The 16,150-nt window shown below is 45.2% G+C and overlaps 1 protein-coding gene across 1 annotated transcript in view; it reads left to right on the forward strand.

The window, feature by feature from the left end:
- Positions 1-2,008: 2,008 nt before the first annotated feature.
- The window catches only part of GATA4 (GATA binding protein 4), an 83,047-nt gene continuing 68,905 nt past the window's right edge, over positions 2,009-16,150 (forward strand). Inside the window, exon 1 of the mRNA XM_040469966.1 lies at positions 2,009-2,186. The gene's annotated coding sequence lies outside the window, so the exon portion shown is untranslated. The remainder of the gene's footprint in view (positions 2,187-16,150) is intronic.

Genomic DNA, 16,150 nt, shown 5'->3' on the forward strand with positions numbered 1-16,150 from the left:
AGTTGGGGCTCAAGGGGGCAGAGTTTCAATTTGGGAAAATGAACAATTTCTGGAGCTGGGCGGTGGTGATGGTTGCACAATATGGATACACCAAATTGTATACCTAAAAGTGGCTAAGATGGTAAATTTTATGTTATACATAGTTTACCATAATTTTTAGTGTTTATTTATTTTGAGAGAGAGAAAGCGTGTGTGCACAAGTTGGGGAGGGGCAGAGAGAGAGAGAGAATCCCAAGCAGGCTCCACGATGTCAGCACTGAGCCCAACACGGGGCTCGATCCCAGGAACCGTGAGATCATGCCCTGAGTTGATATCAAGAGTCAAACGCTTAACTGACTGAGCCACCCAGGTGCCCCTTACCATAATAATTTTTTTTTTAGGAATAGAATTTAGTGATTCATCACTTATATATAACACACAGTGCTCATCCCAATAAGTGCCCTCCTTAATGTCCCTCACCCATTTAGCCCATCCCACCCCCCAACACCCCTCCAGACCATAATAATTTTTTATAAAGTCCATAAAGGGAAGCTACTTGGGAGCAAGACAGTCCTCTGGTGAAATATTGGACGTGCTGCTCCCCTGGAGAAAGAAGGTGGACCAAAGCTTCTGCGTCCTTGTCTTACACTGTTCAGCTCACTCTTTAGGAATTTTAATGATCTGACACCACAGGGAGTTTTACACTAAAATCTTCCCGTGGCATAGTTTTTACAAGCTATTTGGCGGGGGGAAGAGTGTAGAGGCAGATAACAGTAATAGACACCTTATTCATCACTTATAAAAATATTCATAACTAAAAATTTTTAGAAGGGAAAAATATTCATTTTCCCCTTGTTTTTCCTTTTTTTTCCCAGGCCTTCATCTCTCTAATTTCTTTTCCACTACACATTTGCTCTTTGATTTCTGGCAGTTCAGTTCCCTTTTCTGTTTCAGGTTCCCGGTCTACATACGGAAAAAAGGTAGTAGGTTGTATGTCCTCTCCTCACTTGGCAGAGACCGTTGTAAGGATCCTGGGAGTCTGGGAAGCAGGAACTATGTTAAAGGAGAAAGGTATTGTTGTTCTTCTTATTATTAAGAACCGCCTCTGGGAGATGCTGATTCCACAGAGGAGACTCGCCCTAAATAAGGCCGGGCCTGAGAGGAAAGAATTCCATGCAGCTCGTTTGCCTGATGACTCCAATCAGGCCTCCGCCGGCCGCAGCTCCCTGTTGCTTCCCGTGTGCCTGGCACAGCCCTGCAATCTTGGGTCATTTGTGGGGCAGGGAAGTATGGTGGCCAGTAGAGCTGTACCTCCATGCATTGTAGAGTGATGAGCTCCCCATAGCAGGAGTATTCAAACAGAGTACAGCTAATCACCTCATGGGGATTCCTGCTTTGGGTAAGAGAGTGGAATTCTGAGGTATCTTGCAATCCTAAGAATTCACTGATTTCTTTATTGCTACATTAGAGAGCAATTCATCTAGAATCCAACATGGGCTCTATCCTTTTCCAGGCTGTGTGACTGGGCCACCAGCCCATTTCTAACCTCTCCAAGCTCAAGGACCTCATACTGTTTTAGAAGCTGCCTGCTGCTCCTGTTGTGAGGAGCCCAGGAAATACTACATGAACAAGTGTTATTTTTTATTGCCTACTGGAAGAGCAGTGCTGCTGTTATTGTTATTTCTGCCCTCAGAGGACGATGTCGCCTAGGCCAGCACCACCCAAGGCTGGACTAGCCTCTGAGAGAGACTTGGGGTGAAGAAGTCTCATGCTGTGAAGTCAGCATTTTCCCCCCACAAATGGTGACTCCTTAAGTTTGTTTCCTGTAGGTCTCAGTCCTTCTGAGTGACCTTCCGGAAGCATCTCTGGAACCTTGTGAACACTGACTTATTAAAAAAACGTCCAACTAGGGCTTCATTCCCTAACAGGGTTTCCTTCCACTTGTACACATACCGAAAAAAAAAAAAAAAAAAAGCTTGCTGAATTAATGAACCACTTCTCTTATCTATTTTTCCTGTTATCTAATTCTGAGGGGAAAGCTGGGAGCTCTGAGGGAGCTGGGAGACTCGGCTCACAACGCCTCCCTCCCACCCCGCTGAGAACAGCCTGGAATCCCTGAGACTGAGGGAGGGACGGAGACCGACCGTTCCTGAGAGACTGCCTCACACCAGCCTCAAGGAGCTGCAGGGACACCGCTCCCACCGAGGGTGAGTCCTTTCCTGGCCTTCCTGGGGACCCTCCGCCCGGGAAGAGAGAGAGGCAGGGAGCTGGGAGGCCAGGAAGGCCAGGAGCAGCAGGGCGGAAGGAAGAGAAGGCCGAGTGAGCTCTGACTCTCAGGTTTGGGCAGAGGGGAGGTGTGGGGATAGGGGCAGGGAGAAGACCTGCCAGTGAGGATGGGCAAGAGGCTCTCAGACCTTTGAGGACAGGAAGAAAGGATGAGATTCTTGGCTGACCAAACCGCAGATACAAGGCTTCCTTTCCCACTTCTTCCCTGTGCTACATTTTCTCTCTGTTTCCCTTTCTCCCAACTTGGTACCGTGTAGTGTCTCTATTTCCGGGTTCAGCCTCCTACTCCAACAATCAGAAATTGGTGGGGATGGTCAGTCTCTCAGCAAAAAGTAAATAAATACATACCACACAAAAATGCAAACGGAACTGACCAGGTGCCCCTGGGCCCGCTTGTCTTTGCTTGGTCCAACACAGATCCATGCCTTTCCCCTGGGTCCACGCTGCTGATGCTCAGTCTTGAGAACCCCTTGAGAAAGCTCAGGAAAACCCTTCCTGACCCCTCTCAGACCAGCCCGGTAGGCTCTCAGGCCAGAAAGTCTCAGCCGTGTTTCCTATGGCTTCATTAGTTGAATTAGCGAATAGGCCTCAGGGCCCTCGGGATCTGATACTTTTCTTTGCCTATTTACAGGCCAAGGGTCAGCCAGGCTAGGTGTAGGGTCTAATTTTCATTTATTCTGGAGCCAGACATGTGATGGGAAGGAGGAGTGGAGGTGGGTTTTGCAGGTGCACTGCAATGATTGTGGTTTTCTTCCCCAAGCCCACGTTGTGCTTTGAAGAGCTTGGTTGCATATGCTTTTGCATACAAGATAAAAAGACCTTCGCTTTCTATAAATCCTGAGATTGGGCAAATGAGCTTTGAATCTTCTTTGTAGCTGAGAAAAGAGCCGAGTCCAAAAGGAGAGACACGGGTGAAGAAAGAGGGGCAGCTCTGAGAAAACACAGGTGGAAAGTGAGAAGATCCTGAGTCCAGAGTGAAGCGTTACTTAACAGCTAAGGCTCTGGGAGAGTTTGAAGGCAGCCGGTTTGTCTGAGTTCCTCCCCTTGCCCAAAGGTTGAAAACAGACAAGGGCATATTTTAACCTTGCAGCCTTAGGGAGGACTGGATGAGCCCTTTTTTGGAATCGGGTAGGATTTAGTGCAGTCTCTTGGTGTCTGTGCACTTATTACAAATACCAGTTCTGCAAAACAGAGAATGGAAAATTGTTCCTTTGTGTATGCTTCCCTCTCCCAAAGCCTTGCTGGCTTCCACCAGGATAAATTCAAAAGCTGTCTCAAACTTTAATTTTCCCCTGCCCAGCTCCAGCTTGCCTTGGCCCTCCTCATTTCCCGTGAGTCCCCACACACTCATCCTCCTGCGGATTCACCAAGATGGAGGGAAACTGGAAGGCTTTTAGCTGGGCAGGATTAAGGAAGTGCCAATATCTGAAATGAGGGGGAGCATGACTGTGAAAGTCTGCTAGAATCCCACAACCTATCATCACAAAACTGGCTTGGCTCTTTTATTAGTAGTAGTGATTAAGTGTTTTCTCTCTGTTAGTCTTCTTTGGATAAATGGGCCTGGAGTAAAAAGATATCTGAAAGTCCCAATTTATGAAGTTGTTGTTGTTTTTTTTTTTAACAGAACACATAGGAGTTCATTTTTAGTGATGTAGACATTTCCTCTTTCTTCTAAAGAATTTGTGAAAGTGATTTTTCATTGAGTTCAAGGGGCGGGGGGTGGGACGTTTAGACAGTTTTGTGAGGTTGGTATTGAGGAAATGGGAATAAGTTGCTCTTTATCCCTGCTCTATTTCTCAAGCCCAATAAAATATCCATTTCAAATGACTTTCTAATGCCTAGTTATATTTGCCAAGTGATTTATAGGACGTGAAGTTACAGTTTGCATGTGTAAGTCCAGAGATGTGTTAAGGCTGGGGACAGTAGAGAAGACGGCGTTGAGGGCTGGGGCAGCACAGACACTGAATAAATTCAAACGATCAATCTCCAACTGTCTAAACACAGCACCAAGTGGAGATTCGAGACAATTATCCGAATAATTGCGAGGGGGGAGGGGGGCACTTTCACCTACCTTATCTAGATAAAGGGGCGACACAAGCAAATATTCGTGGCCCTGAAGGCCCTGCCTCGGTTCTCTCCATGATCACGGGAATTGGGGCGATGTTACTGTAGGTTCTTGGAGCTGAGTCGGGATGGGGCCCGAATGAGAGGTTTCTAGAGAAGCTTAAAAAGGGCTCCCACCGCGCCACGGGGGGCCGAGGGGGGGGGGGGGGGAAACGTGCCCCGCGGGACGCTCCGCGGGGCCTGATAAAGCCGCGTAGCAGATCTAAGGTCAATAAACCAAGTGGCGTCAGGCTCTGGCGGAGGGTAGGAAGGGACAGGAGAGAAAAGGGAGCAGGCTTAAGGTTGCCGGAAAAATGAAAAGAACCGAGGACGGCTGAGTTCCAAATCTGGGCGCCAGTGACGAGCGCGCGGGGCCGGAACCCTGGGTCTCAGTGCGGGCGCGCAGCCGGGGAAAGGGAGCCGGCCAGGCGGACTGGGTGGGGTCCCCGCGGCGCGGCCCAGCGAGAATAGCGACGACCTTAAAAGTGTCCCCGGGGAGGCCTTAGTGGGACGAGTCTGGGGCGAACAGTCCTAACCCCGTGGATAGTTTGGTGAAGGAAACGAAAAGTAATTTTTTTATTTAAGGGAGGAAGGGGCGATGGAGATTCCCAAATAATGGGAACACTCAATAAAGCCTCAGGGACCCCTCAAAGAGGCAGAGAAATGCCCCTAAAGTGGGGGGGGGGGGAAGAAGACCGTATTAATTAGTGATCAATATTAATCCCTTTTGGGTGGAGCTTAAAAGTTTACAAATTCACTTCACATCGAGGTGTTGTTTCTCCCACACCTTACATGACGGGAAGAAAGATTGGGAGCAGTTACTCTGCCCAAAGTTACATCGCCTGGGTGCACCGCAAAGGGGCTCGAACCCTTTGCCAAACAACTCCTCATCAGGAGCGATCTTCCCGGGAGCAAGCCCCATGAGAAGCACGCAGCCCTCGCGGAAACTCGGGCAATGGAAACCCGAAGGGACGCTGCTCTCCCGTAGGCTGGGTTAACGTCCCGAGTCCCTGGTCCCTCTGGGGGAGCCGCTCGTGCACAGTCCGAGTGGCCAGGTGGGAAAACGAAGCGGTGGTGGTGGAGACGGCTCCTGCCTGCAGCAACAGGAGGCCCGGAGGAAACGCCGAGCGCGCGACCACACCTTCTAGACCAGCGGATCTTTGCAAAGAAACAACTAGACCGCTTGAGTTCCTGGCCACTTTGCAGCGGAACCTCCTCTTATCGTTTCTATTCCTGGCGAGGCTGAGGTTAGGTTGGTTTGGACGCATTCAACCATTAGGGCGCCACATAGGCCAGATCACTCACACGGGTGTCGCTCCGGCGGCCCCCAGCCTCCCGAGCGGGGGTTATGGGCGAGAAAGCCCAGGCCGCAGACAGCAGAGTCCAGGTCGCGGTCAGTCGTGTGACCTCGTGCCGGGGCCTGGTGCTGCTCAGAACGCGTCCCGGATCGCCCTCTCCCAGATCTGAGCTTGGGGAGCTCAGACCCCGGGAATGCTCAACGCACAGATGGACCCGGGAGCCTAGGAGATCCGCCTGCGCGCGCCGTTCCAAGGGCAGGGGCTGGCGCGACCCTGGACCCGCTCGCCCCAACGCCGCTGCCCTCACGGTCTGGGCAGCGACTAGGGGAGCGAAGCCGCATCCTTCCGCTGTCGTTCCAGTCTCTAACGCCCACGTAAGGTCCCGAAACAGGCCAAGAATTACAGTAGGAGTTTCATCAAAACGTGTATTTTTACACGCACACACCCACCCCCAGTTAGGCTGTTCCGCATTTCAACATCCCCCTGCAGATAGACACCTCCTTCCCACCCTAGTCGAGGGCGCAGCGAACCCGACTCCAGTCCGCAAGGCACTGGTTCAATCCTTTCCTTGGCCGGGTTTGCAGGGTTCCTAAGGGACTTGGATGGCACCCGGATCTGGCTCGCGGGCTTAGTGGCTACGGACGCAGAGTTCAGAGTCTCCCTCAGCCGCGTTCAAAGAGCCTTAATATTTCATGCACAGTTCCTGCCGGCGCGGAGGCCGGAAGCAGAGATTTCTCGAAGCTTCGGGACCTGGGACTTGCGGAGAGGCCACCGGATTCCCAGGCCTGGGCAAGCTGAAGTTCTGGGGAAAGGGCACTGCCTTTTTATCATTTCTGGCCGCAAACTCGACAGTTCCTCAGCGCCCCTCCTTCGGAGCCTAGAAAAGACTCCTGGCAGACCCTTCCCAAATCACATTTCGCTAAACCCAGGGTCAGTAGTGGCAATCCTGCGCACAGATGCCCGCCCCAGGGGGCCGGTGTCCAGGCGCCGGGCGCGGCTTTTACCGGGTCGGTGTTTGGCAGGGCGGAGTTTGGAATGGCTGCTGCTTTTTCTTAGATGCCGTGATGTGTCGTTTTTCCCCCATCCACCCTACCCACCGGTCTTAGGGATTTTCTTTATTCGTTTAGTATTGTCTTAGCTTCCCCTGTTTTCTCCTTTCCTTCGTTCACCCCCACCCATCCCCACCTCCCTCTCTGATTCTCGTTCCCCTCCCTCTAATTCAATTCCTGAGTTTCCTTTTCTTGCTTAATCAAAATCTTTCCCCCTTACTTTGTTCTTTATCTATAAAACGCGCTCTTCTTTTTTCACTGCGTGCCTTTCTGTTTGCTCGGTCCTTGGCGGCTGCAGACCAGGCTGATCTTAGTGACCGCAGGATGCTTCCAGACACACGTCCCACATTTAAAATTTCCCTGTGTCTGGCTTGATCTTTTCTCATCCCAACCATAGACCCTTCCCCCTCGTGATAAATTCGTTTTTATTAATTTGGGTGTGCCACTTGCGTGCAGAACTTACTGGATAAAGATGTCTCCTTGGGTGAATCAGAAGCCTTCTGTTGGCGAATTATTTTGATGTCTGGATATTAATCTACACAGTAGCTGTGCTGTTTGTCCTTACGAAATTTCTTGAATTCCCACCTCTAAATAAATAGCATACTATAAAATCATTTTCCAGTGGCTAAGTGGAAGTCTACCAAGATTGATTCACTACAAAACATGATGCAGGGTTTTTTGTTGTTTTTTTTTTTTTTAATGTTGTAGAAACATTTCCTACTGAGCCAGATGATTTGTCCTGCCACACCATTTATTATGGCTTTTCACTAACTGCAAGATTTAACAGGAAATTGATATGGTATAAATAGATAACTTTTCCTTGTTCACCAGCTAAGACTTTATTTGCTTTCTGTTATATCACAGTACTTCTATCATAATAATGATAGAACAATTAGTCTCTCCTTGTAGATAAATAATGATTTTGAGCATTTATCATTGTTTTATGTAGAATTTGTTGTTAGAGCATACATGAAATTCTTACTTTTTTATAATAGTGTTGATAAATAGTAGATCCTTTTTTGCTTTTAGATAATGACTGGAGACAAAAAAAAATCACTTGTAGGGGAAAAAATCCTTAAGGTTTATTTAAGGAACTTAAAGAAAACTCTAAAGAAACTTTTCCTTAACAAACAGGATCATCAACAGGTAAAAACTTGACCATGGAGAATTAGGAAGGGAGGTCAGAAAGTCAGCTATGTTTCCTCTGCAACGATGCAAGAACAACAAAAATTAGGAAAGGTACAGCCTTCCTGGTCTCATGCAGCAGTCGCTGTGCAAAAGCATCTCTCTGGTATTAAGGGAAGGGAGGGTGTTATCGTCAAAGTGTTTCCCGCTTCTCAGAAGTTGACAAGAAGAATCTATGAGTTACTGTCTTAGAACTGCTCCCCAGAATTCAGCAAATAGTAACTACCGACCACTTCAGTAGTTACTTAAATGCTATAGGGGGAGGGAGTGAAGGATTTAGGGTCAGAGCAAGTTCTGAGAAGAGGCGCTATGTGGAAACAGCCTTGGGGCCCCAGGATTTGTTAGCAGCTCTCTGCTCTCCCTTGCCTTCTAGATTCCCCAGGTTTCTCGGGGCTGCCTTAGAAAGCTCTCACCAGAGTGGCCGCCCGGGTTTGCTCCAGCCACGATAACGGAGGGGCTTGCTATCTAATCTGGACAGCAGCATGAACAATCCATTAGACCTCAGCATTTATCCAGGGCGGGGGTGGAGGGAGGGATGCGGTCTGGCTGCCCCACCCGGTTCTGGGAGGCTTTGAGCTAACCCATCGGCGACAGGAGGGATTAATGAAATAGAGAATTTTGTGTGGACTCAAAACTGACCACTGAATAATATGCTTGCTGATGCTGGTAAATTATAACTCTACCCATTGTCAGTGTAAGGACGAACTAGAATCCCTTTGGGTTTGGCAGATCACATTTCCTTTTAAGAAGTTCAGAATATTTTTACATTATCTCATTCAAACTCTACACCAGTCAAAGGGCACTGTAAGAATCCAATAATCACCAATATTCCTTGGGACTTGGGAGGCTTAAATGCATCCACCATTCTTTCGGTCATTCATTCAGCAAACATTTACAAAGCTTTTCTCTGCACCAGGCATTGTGCCTTGTACTGACAGGTTAAATTATTTGCCCAAGATGAGAACTTCACTGGTGACCGGGGTGGGACCCTAAATCAACTATTCCAGTCCCGTGACTGCTCACTTCTTTACTCCAACACATACAAATCAGAGACGTCGGGAGCTAGAAGGGCCCCAGAGGTTATCTGGTTCAGCCTTCCATTCAGTGCAGGAATCCCTTCCCCAGAAGGCCAGCAACAGTCTCTACCCTCTACTGGTGCAGTGACAATCGCTCCTGCCTAAGCTTTCCACTTGAATGTGGCTCATAGGACTGGCAGGTCTCTCCCTGGGAGAAGACCACCTCTGCTTGCCCATACCTAAGCTCAGGGTGCTAAGTCCCTTATGCTGCTGTGACCCACAATACCCCCACCAACCCAGCTGTGTCACTTCCCCTTCAGACTTCTCTTGGAAAGGGAGATCCCGGGTGCTGGACAGGAACCCCCGTGAAACTTTAAGGCTCTATGGGTCTTAGTCAATCCTCATTTGCCCACAGAGGGTATTTGCTGGCAGAAGAAACACTATAGGCAGTAGCCAAAGAATCACAAGAGCTTGGATTCTAGTCCCAATGCAACTCCCCACAAACTGGGTGACCTCAGGCAAGTTATTTCTCTTCTATTTCTGGCATATCCTAGAAATAAGATGTATGAATGTGCTTCTTAATAGTTGAGTGTCACCTTCTTCACAGATAAATTTTCCCTTCATAGATAATCTGAGATTATTCTCATTTACTGGTTAAAACCTTAAAAGCTACAAAAGGCAACTTCTGGGCAGTGAACTCATGACAAAGAACATTCTGGAGACTTTAGATTTGCCGAGATACTACATTCAAATTTGGTCAGTGGTAAGAGTTTGGACTCCAATGTGATAATAATATAATTTGAATCCCATCTGTACTACTTACTGGCTATGTTATTTTGGGAAACTTTCTTAACATTTTTGTGCTTCAGTTTCTTATATTTTGAAGTGGTTACAAACTTTAGAGAACAGACAGGACCCCTCACCAGTCCCTGAAATAATCTCCAAAGTGTGATTCATTCAGTTTGGCATCAATGTTCCCCTTGGTTTCATTTGGCATTTTGTTTTGTTTCTTACCTGTGGCTCCAGAAATTAAATTTGCCTAATAAGGGATGGAAATTTACCTGATACTTTGTCAGATCTATTTTTGAGTTCTCTTACCCAAAATTGAGTGCTGCTGGGGGTAGTAGGAATTTTGGATGCAAAAATTCTAGAAAGCAACGTTGCAGTATGGATGCAAAACCCTACTAGTGTTCATATTCTTTGACTCACTTTTTCCAGTAATAGAAATTTACCCCAAGGAAATAGTCAGAGGTTTACAAGGTGCTTTACTTACCAAAATTTATGTCAATTTGACAAGGACACATCAAACTTCTATTTATAACAGTGAAAAGTAGAAAATAACATGAACTCTGAACAGTAAGAATTTATGTACATAAACAGTGCAATGTATGTAGCCATCATATTGTTTCCTTGAAATATTTAATGACCTAGAAATGTCTCATATTTTTAAAAAATAAAAAGTAGATTGCAAAAGCACTCTATTCAGTGTGAAACTGGTGGAGTTTGGGGAAGGGAGAACACTAATGTTCTCAGGGGTTCTTTCTGGGCGGTGTGATTAGGACAGATTTTCTTTTTCTTGATATACTTTCCTGTGTTTTCCAAATGAACTACAAGGAGTTCCTGTCTCTTTGAAATTAGAAAATGAGATGTTTTGAGAGGGGTGGGGAAGATTGACCAGATCCAAGATCTGTTTCTTCCTAAGATTTCATGACTATTGTGCTTCTGATAAAAGCTTATCCATTTTAGAGAATTCAGCTTTAGACTTCCTAAAACTCCAAGAATAGCCCTGGACTCTTGATTCCTGGCTAAATACATTTACAATTGGTGGGAGTGAGTTTTCCACAAAGAGGTCCCCTCATGTCCCTTTCGAAATGTTTTCACAGTTGTCTCAGAATTTCACTTGTAACCTTGAGTGTTTCTGAAATTGCAAACAAGTCTAAGTTCTTGTAACTTTTCCTCTTCTCAAAACTCCCTTTGCTGACAGAAGGATGTGCTGGAATGTAAGGCCAGGTGCTGGTCCAGCTGCAAATAAAAGCTGATTATTCAGACTAGGGAGAAGAGGAGGAGAGCTTGGACAGGGGAGGGAAGACAGACATTTAGTGGTGGCCCAAAAGCTGGAGAGGGTGTTCAAAAGAAAAGACCTTTGTGAAAGCAAGAAAGTTAATCACTAAGAATGGGACTGAAGATCAAATGAATTACAAGACAAGTATTAATGAATGTCAGGTGCCATTATTGAAACTGAAATCATTTTAATTTGTACATAAATAAGTAGCAGTTTATAAAGATGAAGGTTGCTTCCTCCCCCTTTGTAAGCAGGTGTGAGATGGGGTGAGGGAGAGAATGGTAACAAAAAGAAACAAAATCCCACCATAAAATTATGGAGGCTTCAGGAGCCTGGCTGGCTCTGTGGCTGGAGCATGTGATGCTTGAACTCCAAGTTGTAAGTTCAAGCCCCACATTGGATACAGAGATTACTTAAAGATAAAATCTTTAAAAAAATTTTTTTTAATGTTTATTTATTTTTGAGACAGAGAGAGACAGAGCATGAACGGGGGAGGGTCAGAGAGAGGGAGACACAGAATCTGAAACAGGCTCCAGGCTCTGAGCTGTCAGCACAGAGCCCGACACAGGGCTCGAACTCACGGACCGTGAAATCATGACCTGAGCCAAAGTCGGCCGCTTAACTGACTGAGCCACCCAGGCACCCCAAGATAAAATCTTTAAAAAAAAAAAAAACGTTAAAACTTAAGGAAGCTTCAAAAACCTTTGCACTGAAATTTTTAACTTAATGTAACTCATTTGGTCATGAGAAGGTAAAAGTAACATCAAACTAAAGGTCAGTTTCATCATTGTTAATTAGCAAATAAACATTTAGCAAATAAAAACTTGTAGTCTGAGTACCTAGGAAGTATAGACTTACAATACCACTCTTATTCTCTTTCTCTGTGCTCTATACTTTTTTTTTTTAACTTTGAGGTCAGCCTTTGTCTATTTGGTTGGTTGGTTGGTTGGTTGGTTGACTGGCAGTAGGAAATATGAATAGAATTTTGATAGAACCACAGAATTTTAGTTTTTGTAGAATTACAGTTTTGTTGACTGTTCATCTCTGACCTTCTCCACTACAAGGTAAGCAGGACCCAGTCAAGCAACATATTTATCGTCATGCCACATTTGCTAGCCCCCTGGCACTGTACAGACATGGTGGGAGTGCTATCTTGAAGAATAATTCTCACAGGGCTGTGTTCCAGACACTTTTGCTGACTTCTTTACAACAACAATTCTCAGCAACAACTGCTTTCTCTGCACACATCTCTCTAGGGAATTAAACCCAAAGCCTTGGGCAGACCATAAGTACTTTTCACATGGCCAGGGTGAACCCCAAAGCAAGGGGTCTGAGACGCAAGGAGAACCAGAGCTGGAAAGGGTGCATATTTTCAAAGGCTTCAGAAAATGCTTTATTTTCTATTAGCTGGGAGTTCCTAGGTTTGTGGGCCAGTAAGATATTAACTGATTTTCTTATCAATATGTCATTTAGCATTCCCAGAAATTTCTCATCAGGCACAGGTTTCTTTTGAACACTCAATCTTTATATAATCTTTGTATAAAGATTATATAATCTATTTATATAATTTTTAAATAAATTTCAATATGTAATCCAAATAGAACAAGAGAGGTCAAACAATCCTTCCCTTGGCTCTGCTACAAACTGATTAACCAAACGGTACCTCGAATGGTCCTCTCATCTCTAAATTGGGGCCAATGAATAACATTTATCAAAGTGCTTTCACATGTATGTCACATTTGATCTTCACATTTTATTGCTCTTTGGAGTAATCAGTGTATTACTGGAGTATTGTGCCCGTTTTATAGATGAGGAAACTGAGACTCAGAAGTGTTGCATTGCCAAAGGTCACACCACTAATAAGTAACAGAATACAACTCAGAATGCCCTGCTCTAACTACCGAGTGCTGCCTTCCCCGCCCACCAGGGATATGCAAAGGATTCATGAGATAGTCTATATGAACTGATTTGTAATTGCTCTAATAGGTATTATCAGGATCCCTTAATTTCCTCCTTTGAAAATCATGGAATCAAGGGCTCTAAGACCAGCAAAGCTCTTAGAGCTGATCTAGCACCCCCCCCCACCATCTTCCTTCTGCAGGTGAGGCCCAAGGAGGTTAAGTGATTTGCCAAAGGTCATCTCATGAGTTAGTGGAAAATGACCAATGTGATTTTTAAAAATTAGTTTAAAAAACTGCCTACCAAGCCCATTTTTATGGCTTATTTTAAGCAAGTTAATAAGTATACCAGACATAGCTTTAAACCCAACTGAGTAAATGCTGACACTAGTTTATAGATTTAGCAGATAAGTAGCAATAAGGAATTATTCATCTCTCATTTATCAACCAGGCTCTCCAAGGTGCAAGCTATAAAGTGAAGCAAATAGCACTTTAAGAGCCCCCACACATATGAGATCAAAACAGTGAAAATAAAGTGGTTTACAAAGCCATACTTTTACAATGTGGCTGTGACTGAGGTTTCCTGAAGTGTGAAAAGAGAAAGAAATTTGCACAAATTATTGCATTTCAAAAATAGGAAATTTCTTATACAGAACTCCAGATTCAGTTTCTAGATTTATTCGTTCAGTCACTAATTTATTCTTTTGAGTGTGTATTGAGCACCTACTATGTGCAGGGCATTGTGGGGGATCTGGAGAATTCCTAAATACTATTCCAGACATCAGGGATTTTTTTTAAGTTTAACAAAGTGACAAAATAACGTGCACACACACACACACACACACACACACTTGAATTTCAGAGTCAGCCGGTATAAAGGGAATGTTTATGTGGAAATAGGAGGAAAGAGGAGACTGCCTGACTGTTGGGGTAGCCACAACAAGGACCACACTGAGGAGGTGGCCTTGCCACAACCTTCTCCCCAACACCATTTCTTTATCATGAGAATGGTGTTGGGAAACATTATGGGATGGGGGGGGGAGGATAAAAAGAGACGGTGAATTAATGGCCCCAATTGAGAACCACATAAAACAAATCCTGTCTCTTCCATTTAGCTAGGTATTAAATACAAACAAACTGGTGGAGAAGAGAAAGGAGAACTGATAGGGTGCAACAGCAGTTGTAATATTTGTAATACAGTTCTAATGAGTAATATTAACATGATCTGCTTATTTGGGAGGCGACTGCTAATTAATTCCCACATATTAATTATTCAGAAGGGCTGGCTTATTTTATTATTTTTAATCAATCCCAGTTTGTCAATGGTGAACCTGAAGCCCAAAGTTCAATGTCAATAACAAGAGCAATCACCAATCCATTAGTGACTTTGCTCTCAGCTGCCCAGACAAAAGAAGCCGTGAAGCTTCTCTTGCAGCCCCACATTCATAAAATTGAAGCATTTTCAAAACATTGAAAAGAAAACTTGAAAGATATATGCTCAAAACCCTTTATTTTGTAGATGGGGAACCAAGGCTCAGAGAGTTCAAGTGACAGAGTGACCATTTAATTTGTGTGAAACTGATTGTGTGTGCTGCTAATAATTACCCAGGACAGCAGGCATAAACTGGAACATGGGGTCACCCTATGAAATGATGAGAATCGGAACAACGATAAAGTCCAGAACTCCGCCCATTATGTGCCCTCCAACTTTTCTGTCTTATTTTCTTTATTTGGAAGGCTGGAATATTTATGAGTCCACAGGATATGTGGAAGATATTCAGTCTAGAAATATATAGCAAGTGCCCCTTTTGGCTTGATTTGTCCTTGGTTTAAGAGGGGCATGGAGTGACTAGAGTTTTGAATGTCTATGATTCCTTGAGACCCTGTGTCACATCCTCATACCCCCACCAGCCCCCCACTGGGGCTGAGCCAGGGTGACTGTTTCCACCTTCCTACAAAGGGCAGACTGAGCAGTGCTAACCAGGTTCCCAGACTACCACAGAGCTCAGTGCTGCCTTATCGCTAATCTTCTCACCCTGGTGATTGTATCAGGGTGAGGAAAGCTTGGCCTTGGGGTTCAGATTTATAGAGGGGAGATAGCAGTTCCTATAGTAGCATGTTGAAATAGAAGAACAGGGTATGACCAGGGTCCCAGATCCCCTGCTGCCAGCTTTGCCATGAAATAGCTGTGCGACTCTGAGTAAGTATGTAGACCTTTCAGGGTCCTTGGACCAGAATCTCTGTGATACCTTGCAACTCCAGCACACTACATCAATATCAGTCAGAGAGAGGCTGTCCTGTGACCAATAACTGAGCCAAAGGTACATACATGGAGACTTAATTATGCCACCAACAGGTGCACTAGAGCTAAGACGCTAGTGAGGCATCAGATGGCATCTCCTGTATGTGCGTTTTTCTGTTCGCACTCAGTGGAAGGGACCACGGCACATGTGTTTCAGCCACATCCCTGATAGTACATCTTCAGTCATAAAGGACAGGGATTTTACACTGTATAAGGACAAGTTGAAACTCCAATTTTCTGAATTTAATTCAACAAACTTCTTAAAACATCAACTACATGCTAGAACTATGGAAAATACAAAGGCACCAAATATAGGCTTTCTGCCCTCAAGAAGAGTGAAGTTTGGGAGAGAGGGATGCGGAGACAGGCAGGCACGTGGAGATATTACACTGAAATACAACGTGTTAAAAGGCTGTGAAACCAGAGGGAGAAAAGGGATTGATTCTGGGAATGGGGGGTTAAAATATATTTTTTAAAAAATTAAAGGAGGATACATAAGAAGTAAGCCCTTGCTTTTCCCCTTTTATATCCCTCCTGGTACCAATGCCTTGTTCATAGGGGTAGTGAAAGCAAACTACTTGCCTATAAATCTCGGCTGTCACCTATCAAGCTGGGTGAGTTACTTAACTTTGTGCCTCAGTTTCTTCATCTGTAAAATGGAAACAGAGTGATTGTGTGGCTAAATGAGCTAATCTATCCATGCAACATACTTGGCAGCATGCCTGGCATATAGTAAGTGCCCAGTGTTAGCTGTTCCTCAATAAATGTTTGTCTAGTAAATGGATTGAAGTTTTCATCTGCAGTCCAAGTCTTTTATCATACACACTCAGTCGGGCCTCATATTTTGGGTTCCTCGCTGAACACACTCATTATCTGCAGCTAAGATTAGGTTCAGACTTAGAGGCCTGGCATTCCCGCCCTTCCACTGTGCAGGACCAGGAATGAACCTCTTGGTATCAGATCTTTGGGGGG

The sequence above is a fragment of the Herpailurus yagouaroundi genome, unplaced genomic scaffold (assembly GCF_014898765.1).
Source record: "Herpailurus yagouaroundi ecotype Mexico unplaced genomic scaffold, PumYag 28, whole genome shotgun sequence".
In the NCBI taxonomy this organism is placed as follows: Eukaryota; Metazoa; Chordata; class Mammalia; order Carnivora; family Felidae; genus Herpailurus; species Herpailurus yagouaroundi.